The 11,723-nt window shown below is 35.1% G+C and overlaps 1 long non-coding RNA gene across 1 annotated transcript; it reads left to right on the top strand.

Annotated features, from left to right (window-relative positions):
- Positions 1-3,923: 3,923 nt before the first annotated feature.
- On the top strand, positions 3,924-9,798 carry LOC135157746 (uncharacterized). Its single transcript, XR_010296733.1, has 3 exons — positions 3,924-4,027; positions 7,296-7,418; positions 8,303-9,798. It is a non-coding gene; the product is annotated as an uncharacterized LOC135157746 (long non-coding RNA).
- The last annotated feature ends 1,925 nt before the right edge of the window (positions 9,799-11,723 follow it).

Raw genomic sequence — 11,723 nt, 5'->3', positions numbered from 1 at the left:
ATTTTTTCCTCTTAATTAAACCTATGTTTGACAAAAACAAGGACAAAAATCATTTATTTTTTTTCTTCTATTTTGACACTTTGGAGTTAAATGTTACACCCTATTACCATGTTCCCACCAGCCTGATGTACCAGCCTGATGTGTCCATACTATGATGTTATCTATAAATGTGAACTGAATTGTGAATTTGTTTCTTTTAATGTAGAAAAGTGCAAATATTCCAATATTTTCCTGTTAATGAATTAAAAATCTCAAGAGACAATTTGCAGGAAAAGATAACATTGAAACCTACAGATCAATGTCTTTGGTCAATTTTATATTGTTGTTCAGACCATATGTATAAGATTTGTCTGACCTAGGATCCATAACCAAATAAAGGAGAGGAGAGGAGAGTCACCACCTTTGCACGTTAAGAACCCTCTGCACTATTCGTATAAGAGTAGGGGGAAACCCCGGTGTAGTGGTCCACCTGCACTCCCCCAATCAGTTATATCGGGAGGAGAGACCTGCGGGTCATAGTGATTCAGTTCGCTTTTCGCCTCCCAGGCACAGGTGACACCAAACAAATGATAATAAAGAAGCGAACAAAGAACTGTCACAAAAATATGGTCTAGAGCTATTATAGTTTTCAATCCCATTAATACTTCATAAATATTTCCAATGATATTTTTCTGTGCAAATTATAAATAAAATTCAAGGTTTCAAGGTTTATTCATATCAACATTTCACATTTTCAACAAAATCAACAACTCAGTACAAACAATAATATTATACAATATAAACAATATTATACAATATAAATTATCATAGGTAGGCATAAATAAATATCGTAAAATATGAAATGTATACTTAATATAACAATAAAAAAAAAAAGTACTATAATGTATTCTTGTAAATGGTTGTAATATAATGACAAAGAAAATGAGAGGTGTGGATATGGGGAGCCAAAGGTAAAAGCAGAGCTTGTTGGTATAGTATTTGTAATCTAAAAAAAAAGAAGTAATTAAACCATATTTATTGGTGATTCATTTTGAATGAGAGTATAGTTTTATTGTTTCTGATGTTTGACTGATAGGGCTTATGTGTATTGAGTATCATTTTGAAAACACTCATATCTGGTGATTTTCAACCCGAAAACTAGATAACTGAAAGTAAACGTCTAGGGTTGAAAAACACTATTTTACATGTACAATCTCACACCAAATATAGGGTATGTGTTATTTGACTTTTATGTAGCTTTTTTTTCAATTAGTGCAATCTTATGCATTTAAAAAATAAATATTCTACAATACTATTGTGATATATGGTGGTGGGTAGTATCAAACATTTTAAGAAAATGTTTCACTGGCAAATGCAAGAAAATGAAGAAATATTGAATCACTTCCATTGCAAGATAAAATTGTCACACTCTGTGTTGTCTTTGTTTATTAAGAATAATTTGTTTGATACAATTTCTTAATGTTCAATGATCATATGGAGTTTACAAATGAGAAACTGATTAAATTTATTTTGTAATTAAAAATGGTTGTGTATTATTATTGAATAAATTGATGCTGATGTATCCAGGGGGATTCAACCCAAATGGAAAGTTGCTTTGATAAGGGAAAACAGGAAAGATAGAGATGAAAAAACAAACATTTTGAAAAGTTTTGATTTATTAAATAGGTGATTTTGGATATTGGCTACATAATGTTGCATAGGTCGAGACTCTTCCTTGGTTTGTTAATTGCTTCAAATCCTCCAAAATACAAAATTGCGTAAAGTAGCACCTATTCAGAATTTTTACTCAGAATAATATTTTTCTTTGACGAGGATATTTAACAATATGCTATTTGTTTTAGTATCATCTTGAGGGAAATATTTCTTGAGAAAACCACAATCCTTTTAACATTCATGACAAAGTGGAGAGTATTCAGAAAAATCCCATCCACTCTTGATAATTTGTTCACCAAATTGTGATTTTGAGATTGATTATGATCTCAAGTTTCTTATTCCTCTTCATTTTCTATTTTTAAATATATATTTACAAAAAAAAATTATAGTTTCCTTTTCACACAATTGTAAGGTTGAATTGTCCTGATTAAGTAAATACTTGTGGAAAACTGACGGATTTCCCCTAAACAATGTAGAAAACAAGGGAAAGGGACAAAAGAGAGAGAGGATGAAAGAGTGGGGTTTAGGGGCCGGGCTGGAGCAACGGGGGCTGGAGCTGATGCAGATCAAGTCTAGAAACGTTTTGATGAAAATGGAAAACAGTAGCCGGGGGGGGGGGGGGGGGGGGGGGGCAGTCAAATATATTGCTGTACACATGCGTGACCAAAAAAACGTGTTTAAAGGGATGTTTTTTCAGTTTTGGACGCGGCCCGCACGTGGACTCGTTAAGGGTATCAAAAACACTGATTTTCAAGAAAAAGGGTGGTTTTGAAAGACTGGTCAATGGTTAATCGCGGGGTCAACGTATTTAGGGTATGTTTTTAATAGAATAGTCAAACGTGTGTTTTCCCATGCAAGCTTTTTCCCTGAGGTGATATTTTGGAGACAACTTGCTTAGGGGCCAAAATGTGTAAACAAACCCAGCGAAAAACTTGTTTAGGGGGTTATTTTGCACACAGAGAAAAACTTTTTTAGGGGGCGTTTATTGGAAATTACTTGGTCACGCGTGTGTACAGCGATATATTTGACTGCCCCCCCCCCCCCCCGAAGAGTAAATTGGAAATATAAGAACATAAAACACAGTTATACTTAACTTAGTTTTATATTTTATAAATGATTGGGGCCAGAGATCTTGCTCACCCCCTTCCTGCAACCGCTTTCGCTTTATTAGGCGCCCCGCCCCCGCCCATATCTCGCTCGCTTGCGCTGCTCGCATAATATCAGATTCTGGGATCTGCCGAGAATAGGGACGGACTGGCGATCCCTTCTTTTTTTTCTACCTGGATCTACGTTGGTATGAACATTTCTCATAGTTTGCTTATTTTCTTAGTATCTTTAAAAGTTGTATGAGGTAGCCCCCCTCTAATTAATTTTACTGATAGGGGCCTATACCGTAATTATGCTGGCATGATTTTTTTTATGATAGGCCTAATTGATATCAAATGATTTGTGCAATCCCGTCAGACAAGTTCATTTCAGTCCCACATGTTTATAATTTTGTTAGCTATTTGAGTGTTTAGTCCCGTCAGATTAACGTCAGAATTCGAAGTTGAAACATTGATATAAACAATGAACTTTTGATCACCACTTTATGTAGACAGGAATAACCGTCGTTTCTGGGGATTTCCTTAACAATTTCTAACATTTCACTATAATCCCCATTCATTCACCATGTTCACCGATGGTAGTTAGTTAGTGTGACTGTGACTCGTGACGACGTGAGCTCGCATGATGATATTGATAACCCAGTGTCAGGGAGCTCCCGCCTGCCCAGCGGGCGGGAGCCCAGGGGCTTAGCGTGTATTTGACCATACTCACGGGACTAGGGTGATTTATGGTCTAAATATTTCTCCAAATGAATTGTGAAAACAGAAATTATGCACTTACCACGATTATATGGATGAAGGTCTAACGAGTGGCAGTTTCCTGACATCTGGGCACAGACTGGAACCTCAAAAAACGAAAAGTTCTCTCCTTCTACCCCCGTCTCGATCGGCCATTTTTGTTATGAATTGTAACAAAATGGCCGATCGAGACTGGGTCTGGGGTAGAAGGAGAGAACTTTTCGTTTTTTTGAGGTTCCAGTCTGTGCCCAGGGCCCTGTTGCATAAAAATTTATGTCATAATGACATAAATTTTGATCATGACATAAAATCATGCATAGCTTATGCCGTTGACATAAATTTCGTTGCATAAAAATATTTATGTATTGTTTTAGCTTATGACGTGAATTAATCATCATTACATAAACTGAATAGTCATGAACGAGCCTGTTGACATAAACTTTGCATAAGTCGTCATTATTCAGCCGCAGCAAGTTCTTGCGAAAAAGGGTCATCGGCTTCCCATTTTGACGGGATAGAGGCATATTTTGGTATGTATCTAATTTTCACTGTTATATATCATAGATAATAGATATATCTCACGTTCTGACTAAAAATTAAAGTTTCTAAGTATTAAGAGATATCTTAAATGAATTATCATCGCCGTCAATTTTATGCAATGATTGCTTGTAAACTCTCCGGCTGCTTTTAGCCGTACAACGCCGGCAGTGCTAGCCGGAGGTTCCGTCGTCTGACGCAGACAAAAAATGCATGGAATCAACACCGTCAGAAAACAGTTTTAAGTAATCTTCACGACATTGGACATTGTTTTTAAGGTTCTTGTGTCGGATGGACATGAATAATGCGTGGAATGAACACCGACAGAAAACAGTTTTAATTCATCTTCACGACATATTGGAGTTTTGCCTTTTGGACATTGATTTTAAGGGTTTTTTTTAGAGCACCCCCGCCCTTTCTGGAAAATTCTAAATCTAGTCAGTAGTCTTTCTAGAGTCTTAATTTTAACCTTAACAAGTTAGATCTAGTCTAGGCCTAGCATTAGATTCGACTAGACTAGACCCTCTAGTTAGGGCCTAGAGTCTATCCAGCTCTGTCACTCACTGACCGTCGCGTCAGAGCCAGGCCCTAGTCTAGACTTTCTAGCCCTCAGTCAGTTAGTGTTACTGTTAGTAACTAAGAGTACTAAGAGTAAGACAAACTAAGTAAGAATAAGTTAGGGCCTAGCCCAGACCTATATAAGTTATAACAGAGCCTATGTTAGGAGATTTAAAAAAAATTAGGCTAGAGAGTAGAGCCTAGTAGGTATGGCCTACCTCAAGCGAGGGTTCGTATAGGCTCCACTATAGATAGTATACTTCACTACCGCTACCGTCCGCTCCACTAGTATCAGATAGGTGGAGCGGAGGGTAGCGGTAGTGAAGTGTATTCGAGCCTATATACGAGCCCTCGCCTGAGGTAGGCAGGGCCAGGCCCTAGCTATATTAGCTATATTAGCTTGGCCCCTTTTAAGTTCTAGTCTAGATCTGCAGTAGTCAGTAGATCTATTCTGATCTAGTTTTCTATCTAGGGTCTAAGTTAGACTTAGACTAGTCACTAGACCTCCCAGGTCTAGATCTAGATCGAAGAAATTTAAATTTGTCTTGGTGAGCTGAGCTGGCCCTACCATTGTATTACTACTTTACTAGATCTACATGTAGGCCTACCCCGGTTTGGGCCTTGGTTCTGGCCAGGGAATGAGGTGGTGCAGCCCTGGACCGGGTCTGGCCTGGGTTCCTTCCATTCATGCTTTTATTATAAATCAAAATCGAGACCTAATTCGGTACCCAATCTAGTTTAGCAATACAAGAGATCTGAAATAGATCTAGCTCATACAGAACGAGCGATCGCTTGTAATTTATTTGTATATTCTAGGGCCCAAAATTGAAACTGTCTTTACATCATTAGTAAGCTAATCATTTGTAGGGCCTATCTATCATAGATTATCTAACATTATAGATCTACTAGAACTACAAATGTTACTGTAGATCCATTCTATGTCTAATCTTTAGCCTGGCTTCTTAACTCTGATATCAAAATTCAAATAGTCTAGTACCGAGGTTCTAACTTAGACCTTTGGGAGGCGGGGCCTCCACTGCGTACGCTAAGGTGGTGGAGCCCCCTGGGTTTTTGATAGAGCTATGGAATAGGGTAGTCTAGCTCTAATATTGTTTTCTAATGCCAGGGGTAGAGGCCTAAATCTAGTCAAGATTCATCAGTTGGTAGATGTGCACTGCAATAACATGTAGAGTATAAGACCCTATGAGCGAGTTGGGGGGGGGGGGGTCCTCTCCGTTAAGAAAAAAAAAGTGATTGGTGTGTAATAAAGGTGATAAAATAATCTAGAAAACCCTGGGTCACCCTCTGTTAAAGACTGGAGACTACTGAACAGGAAGGGAAAGAAAGGGGGGGGGGGAGAATTACACCCTGAACTAATTAAGTTAAACACTAAACTGAAAAGACATGTAATTTCACACAAAAAACTTGTCTGATGAGACTGATGACTACATTGTATGTTGATATCTAATATAGATATTAATGTACATCTTCGATTGATATTTTAGACTTCCAATTTTTAACAAAAGCAATAAGTTAAACATGCAGTCAACAACAAAAAATAGATCTACATGTATGTATCCTCTGTGTTGTCTGATTTGAATATATTCTCTGCGAGCTGGCTGCTGGCATGTAGACAAGCTACCTGTTTGATAAGTTTAAAACACTTCTGAGGATAAAGTGCACATTTTAGTTCTTTGATTTGTTTAACAGGTTAAAAACCTTATCAAATGCCTTTTCTATTAATTTTAAACCAATGCACAAGTAATATGCTTGGAGAAAAGTCCTTTCCATTACCGGTAACTACAAGATTTGGTTTCTGATCTGTGGATAAAATAACCATGATAATTGAAATTCTCTTGGTGACTGTTATCAATAATTTTTTGTACTATATTCTATTTCTTTTACCTATTTACTCTAAAGAGGATAAATCATTAAAGGGGTGCTTTTTTTTTTGAAAAAAAAACATTGGCAATTTGAATTTTTTTAAATCCCTAATTTTTGCATAAATAATAAAATTATAAGGCCTACAATTTTCTTACCTATCAAAACCTATCTTCATTAGAAGTATTCATATATTGCGTGTGTAAATTAATTTTCTAACATATTTTTCTAACAGAAAAAAGGAATTTGAAGCCTAAATGAAACACTTGTACTCTCCTTGCAATATTGCACCCTAAGTGATAAAAGGTGCAAAAATTGACCATGTCATTATTGTTTGCACCCAGAAATGTTTGTTTGCACAATAAAAGGGGCAACATTTTACCTTTTAAGGTGCATAATAGTATTACTTAAACATTAAAAATGTTCAAATCTTTTAACCTTAATTACATGGTTCAAATCTGCTACACCCATAAAGGTGCACAAATGAGCATAATTGCTCTTATTGGTACTCCTTATTGTACCAACCCCTAAGGTTCAAATTTGAACCTTCTTAGTGTTTTCATCAAACCATTTCAAGGTTGAATGACTCCTTATTTGCCTTTGATTTGTATTCTCAATGCACTCATGGATATAATTCATTTTTACACAGTTCTGAAAATAGCCAGTGAAACTCTCCCAACACCCCTGTCAAATTATATTTGACAAAATCTGTAATGATTAAAATATTTTTTAAAGAAGGGACTTCAGTTGTTTATACATAATGTAAATATGAATTCATCTCATCTGTTACTATTAAAAATTTGGTATTCACTTTCCTAACAGTTGAACCACACAAACGGTGAGAAGAGGTAGAAATAAAGAGGGGGATTGCAACTGGAAGGAGATGGAAGTCCACAAACTCTGCCAATGTGTGCCATTGAACAAGAAATCTCTTTTAGTATGAAGGTGAGTTTTTATATAAAGTTGTGTTTATTAAATATTCTACTTGTAAATACAAGTATACTGTACGGTAATATTTATTCTAATTTATTTTATTGTTCTTAAGAGCGGTTGTAAATGCGATGTACTGTTATATATTATTAATTTACAAATATGAATCTCTTTTACAATTCATCCACATCTTGTAATAATTTCATCTTAAATTTACTCACAAAAATGGATGGTATCAATCTCATGATTTTTTTTTAGAAAGTCAAGTTTCAATTGACAACTGAGCTCTCTTAATATTTCAATTAATGACAATATAATTATGGAATGCATTCTCAAAAATATGTAAGAGCAAAAACAATGTAACACGTCAAAATTAAAACAAAATGTAGGAAGACTATTGGATCCATACTATTGTAACAATTATTATCCACTTAACTTTTGCAAGAGATTCAGATTCAGTTGATTTATATTTTTTATTAGAATCTCAACAAAGAGACTAACAATGTGAGCTTACAAGCATAAACACAATATAAGTGCATTTAAGAATAAAATAGTGGTAGGAGTAGAAGGGAGAGGTGGCAAGTTGATAAATAAACATGACCTTGACCTCAATTTTGTGTTGTATTTTTTCGCCACATATGAACATTTTCTCCAATGACTTGATTGAAATGAAATATATTCTTACAACCATGTAAGGGTATAAAAAATAATATTCGGAGACTATTAACCCATTTTTTATTTTACTTTATATATATTTTTTATTTAAGCCTGGGATTGCAATCTCAAAAGGCTCTTTCATAATCTTGAAGATATACATCATGCATGTACATGTATGTGAACACTCTACTATTATCAAGTTGAGTTGCTAAAGTTGTTTTCACTGAATCTTCTTATTTCAGATTGTTCAAGAGTCAAGACTGTTGAAGACGTGACGTCATGGACCTGGTTGCACATGGCAAGTGAACTATCTGGCTGTACCCTGAAGTATTCTCTTTAAGATTTGAAAATTATCAAAAGTACTAATTTTCATTTTTTCAGAGATAATAATCATTATATTGACATTGTGGATATCTTTTTATGATTGTTATCATAAAATTATTATGTTAATGATGATAGGTCATAATAATACAAATGAATAATAAGTAGAAAAGAAGACAACCAAAAAGGAGGAGGAAAAGAAGAAGATGAAGAAGAAAAAGAAGAGGAGGGGTGGAAGAGGAGAAAAGGAGAAGAAGAATAAATAACATCACTGTGAGTTCCTCTTCATGATATTACATAAATTTTTGTCTCTTTTAAATGGAAATATTTATTAAGCATAAAAATAGGATTTAGTTATTCTTGTTTTTTAAGATGTATTATTATGTATCATGTTTGTAGTTGTACACTTGATTGAGGTACATGTATTGTATTCATTTATGATATAACTATGTTTTATTTGAATCCATGTACCTCTTTAAATCATATTTATACAGTCATGATTAAAGGACATGGGAAAGGTAACAAAATTGCATTGTTTTACAAATTTTACTGTGTATTTATTTTAAAAGTAATAAATTTACATAAAATGTCATTCTTTTTGTTTCATCTCTTTGTTCGTTTTTTTATTGAATCGGGAGGGGGTGGGGTGTGGTTAAAATATGATTTGCCCCTCAGAACACACTTGTTTCCCTACTAGAAATAGTAATTAATATTTGTAGAAAATTGTATGATTGTTTTTTTATGAACTCTGAATATTGTCCCATAAATTGTCAAATTAGGAAAATAATTGATTGAGATGAAGATTTGAAGTAGCAAGGGCGAGAAATTAAAAGGAAATTTCATATAAAAGTGAGAAAGATCCAGAGATGCAAAGATTATACTGTATAAGGAATAATGAGAGAGAAAGGGGGGGCGAGGTGAATTAGAATGGGAAAAGGGAAAGAAAAAAAAACTATGAATGTGAAGGAGTCATTAACAGAGATAGATATATTGAGAATTGGAGAGATAAGTTCCGAGAATGATAGTGGGCCAATCTCGGAGGGAGGATGATAATGAAAGGGGAAAAGAGGATAAAGCATTTTTTTTGGGGGGGGGATTACATTTGATGAGAGAGAGATAGAAAGAAAATGGCCAGGTGCTCAAAGATGAAAAAATATAAATGATGGGTGACAGAGGTATGGATCAAGGGATATAGGTGGCATGAACGTGCCCCAATTTAGGGACAAAGCTTTGATGAGTAGTGGTCCCTCATGTTCACTCCTCTTGGAATTTGGACAATAAGTGGGCATTTTTTTAAAGTCCCCCCCCCCCCCCTAACTCGCTCTATCTCCAATTGCCAGTTTTGGGCAAGAAAAACCCCTTTTTTTATTCTATCTTGGCAAAAAACCCAAACCATCTGATTAGACCTTTGGTCGGAAATGAGGAACATTTTTATTTAGGCCTATTTATTTATTTTTTCTGTCCAATATTTTCTTGACGAAATTGCTCCATTGTGCTTCCAATTTCGTTACCCTCGCCTAAACTGCACTGGCAAGAGGGTTCCATGACACGCTTATAAAATAGACAATTGAAATTATAAAGAAATACAAAATAATGAAAAAATTATTACAGGGATATATGCATGGTTGTCAATATCGGTGTTCATGGTTTGGAATTGACTGACAAATATTGTTCTCCGTGAAGGATTTTTCTTTTAGTTTAGGGGATGGCTTTAGAAATTTAAATTTCTATGGGGCAGATATGGCGTAAAGGGCAAAAATTTCTAAAAACTGCGAGCGAGCAAAACTTTTGGGTAAATTAAACTAGAACTATCAATGAAGGTGATTAATACCCCTGCCCTACGCCGTTACCATGGCAAAAGTTTCCAACACATGGGGAAAAATATGTCTTGTCCATCTTTACCCAAGACCTACATGTATGTGTGAGCAAATCATGAGAATTACTGATGAAGTAGTTTGAACCACAAAATTTTTGCCTAATTTTTGACATATTATATAATGTTACCAAGGCAACACGATTTCCGACACATGCAAAAAAATGTCCTGTATATATCTTTACCTCGAGACCAATGCGTGAGCCAAATTTCATGAGAATTGGTTGAAAACTAATCAAGTAGTTGGAACCAATAGATTTTTACCCAATTTGGGGCTTATAATATGTTGTAACCATGGCAACACAACTTCCGACACACACAAAATATGTGTCTCTCACACCTTTACCTCTTAATGTGTGAACCAAATTTCAAGAGAATTGGTTGAAAATTGATGAAGAAATTAAAACTGAAAGTATTTTACAATTTTGTTGTCATATAATATGCCGTTACCATGGCAACATGATTTCTAACACACAAAATAGGTTTTGGAGCTAGGGGAAGCAATCGCCATTCCAACCAACGCCAACACCGGACTTGAAGTCATCCAATTGATGTGTGTACCATATTTCTTGTTTAATCACATCTGAATTAAGCACAAAAGGGGCGATTCTAGACTGAAAGTCAAATTTATCATCATTATTTCGGGAGGGAGGGGTGGTGCTTGAAAAATATGTGACGTTGATATAAATTATGATATTATTCTAAGGAAAATGTCCTATCCATAACGAAGTAAACAAATTAACTATTATGCTTAGGCCTAGTTTTGCTTATAAAAATAAGGGAAAGATTTATGATTGTTAGTTTTTCAAATATTGAAAGAATACATCATACGCTATCCAATGACAAAAAAATTATTTCAAAACTCCAAGTAAAACTCAAAATATCTTCAAATTACAGAGGGCATAATTATAAAAAATAATCGTAAAATTACCCTTAAGTCACTTCTTGTGGAAAGCCGCCGTTTATGTCTTGATTTTAATCACGACATAAATTTATGTCATTCAAAGGGATTTATGTCATGATTTTATGTCGTGATTTATGACATAAAGCTTTATGCAACGGATTTATGTCAAGAGTTGTGTTTATGTCATGATTTATGCTGTATGACATGAATCGTAACATAAATCATGACATAAATCAATACATAAACTTTTTTGCAACAGGGCCCAGATGTCAGGAAACTGCCACTCCTTAGACCTTCATCCATATAATCGTGGTAAGTGCATAATTTCTGTTTTCACAATTCATTTGGAGAAATATTTAGACCATAAATCACCCTAGTCCCGTGAGTATGGTCAAATACACGGTAAGCCCCTGGGCTCCCGCCCGCACAGCGGGCGGGAGCTCCCTGGGTTAGCATGATGACTGAGTGATGTGTTACTGTTAGTGTTATCAGTATCACTTCCACCAATTCGCCGACTAACTATCCAGATTTTAATTTTTTTTTTTTAATCGAATTTACAGTCTAA

Source organism: Lytechinus pictus, unplaced genomic scaffold, assembly GCF_037042905.1.
Source record: "Lytechinus pictus isolate F3 Inbred unplaced genomic scaffold, Lp3.0 scaffold_19, whole genome shotgun sequence".
NCBI lineage: Eukaryota > Metazoa > Echinodermata > Echinoidea > Temnopleuroida > Toxopneustidae > Lytechinus > Lytechinus pictus.
Note: the sequence above shows the minus strand (reverse complement) of the source record. Positions and strands in the feature narration are given on the sequence as shown.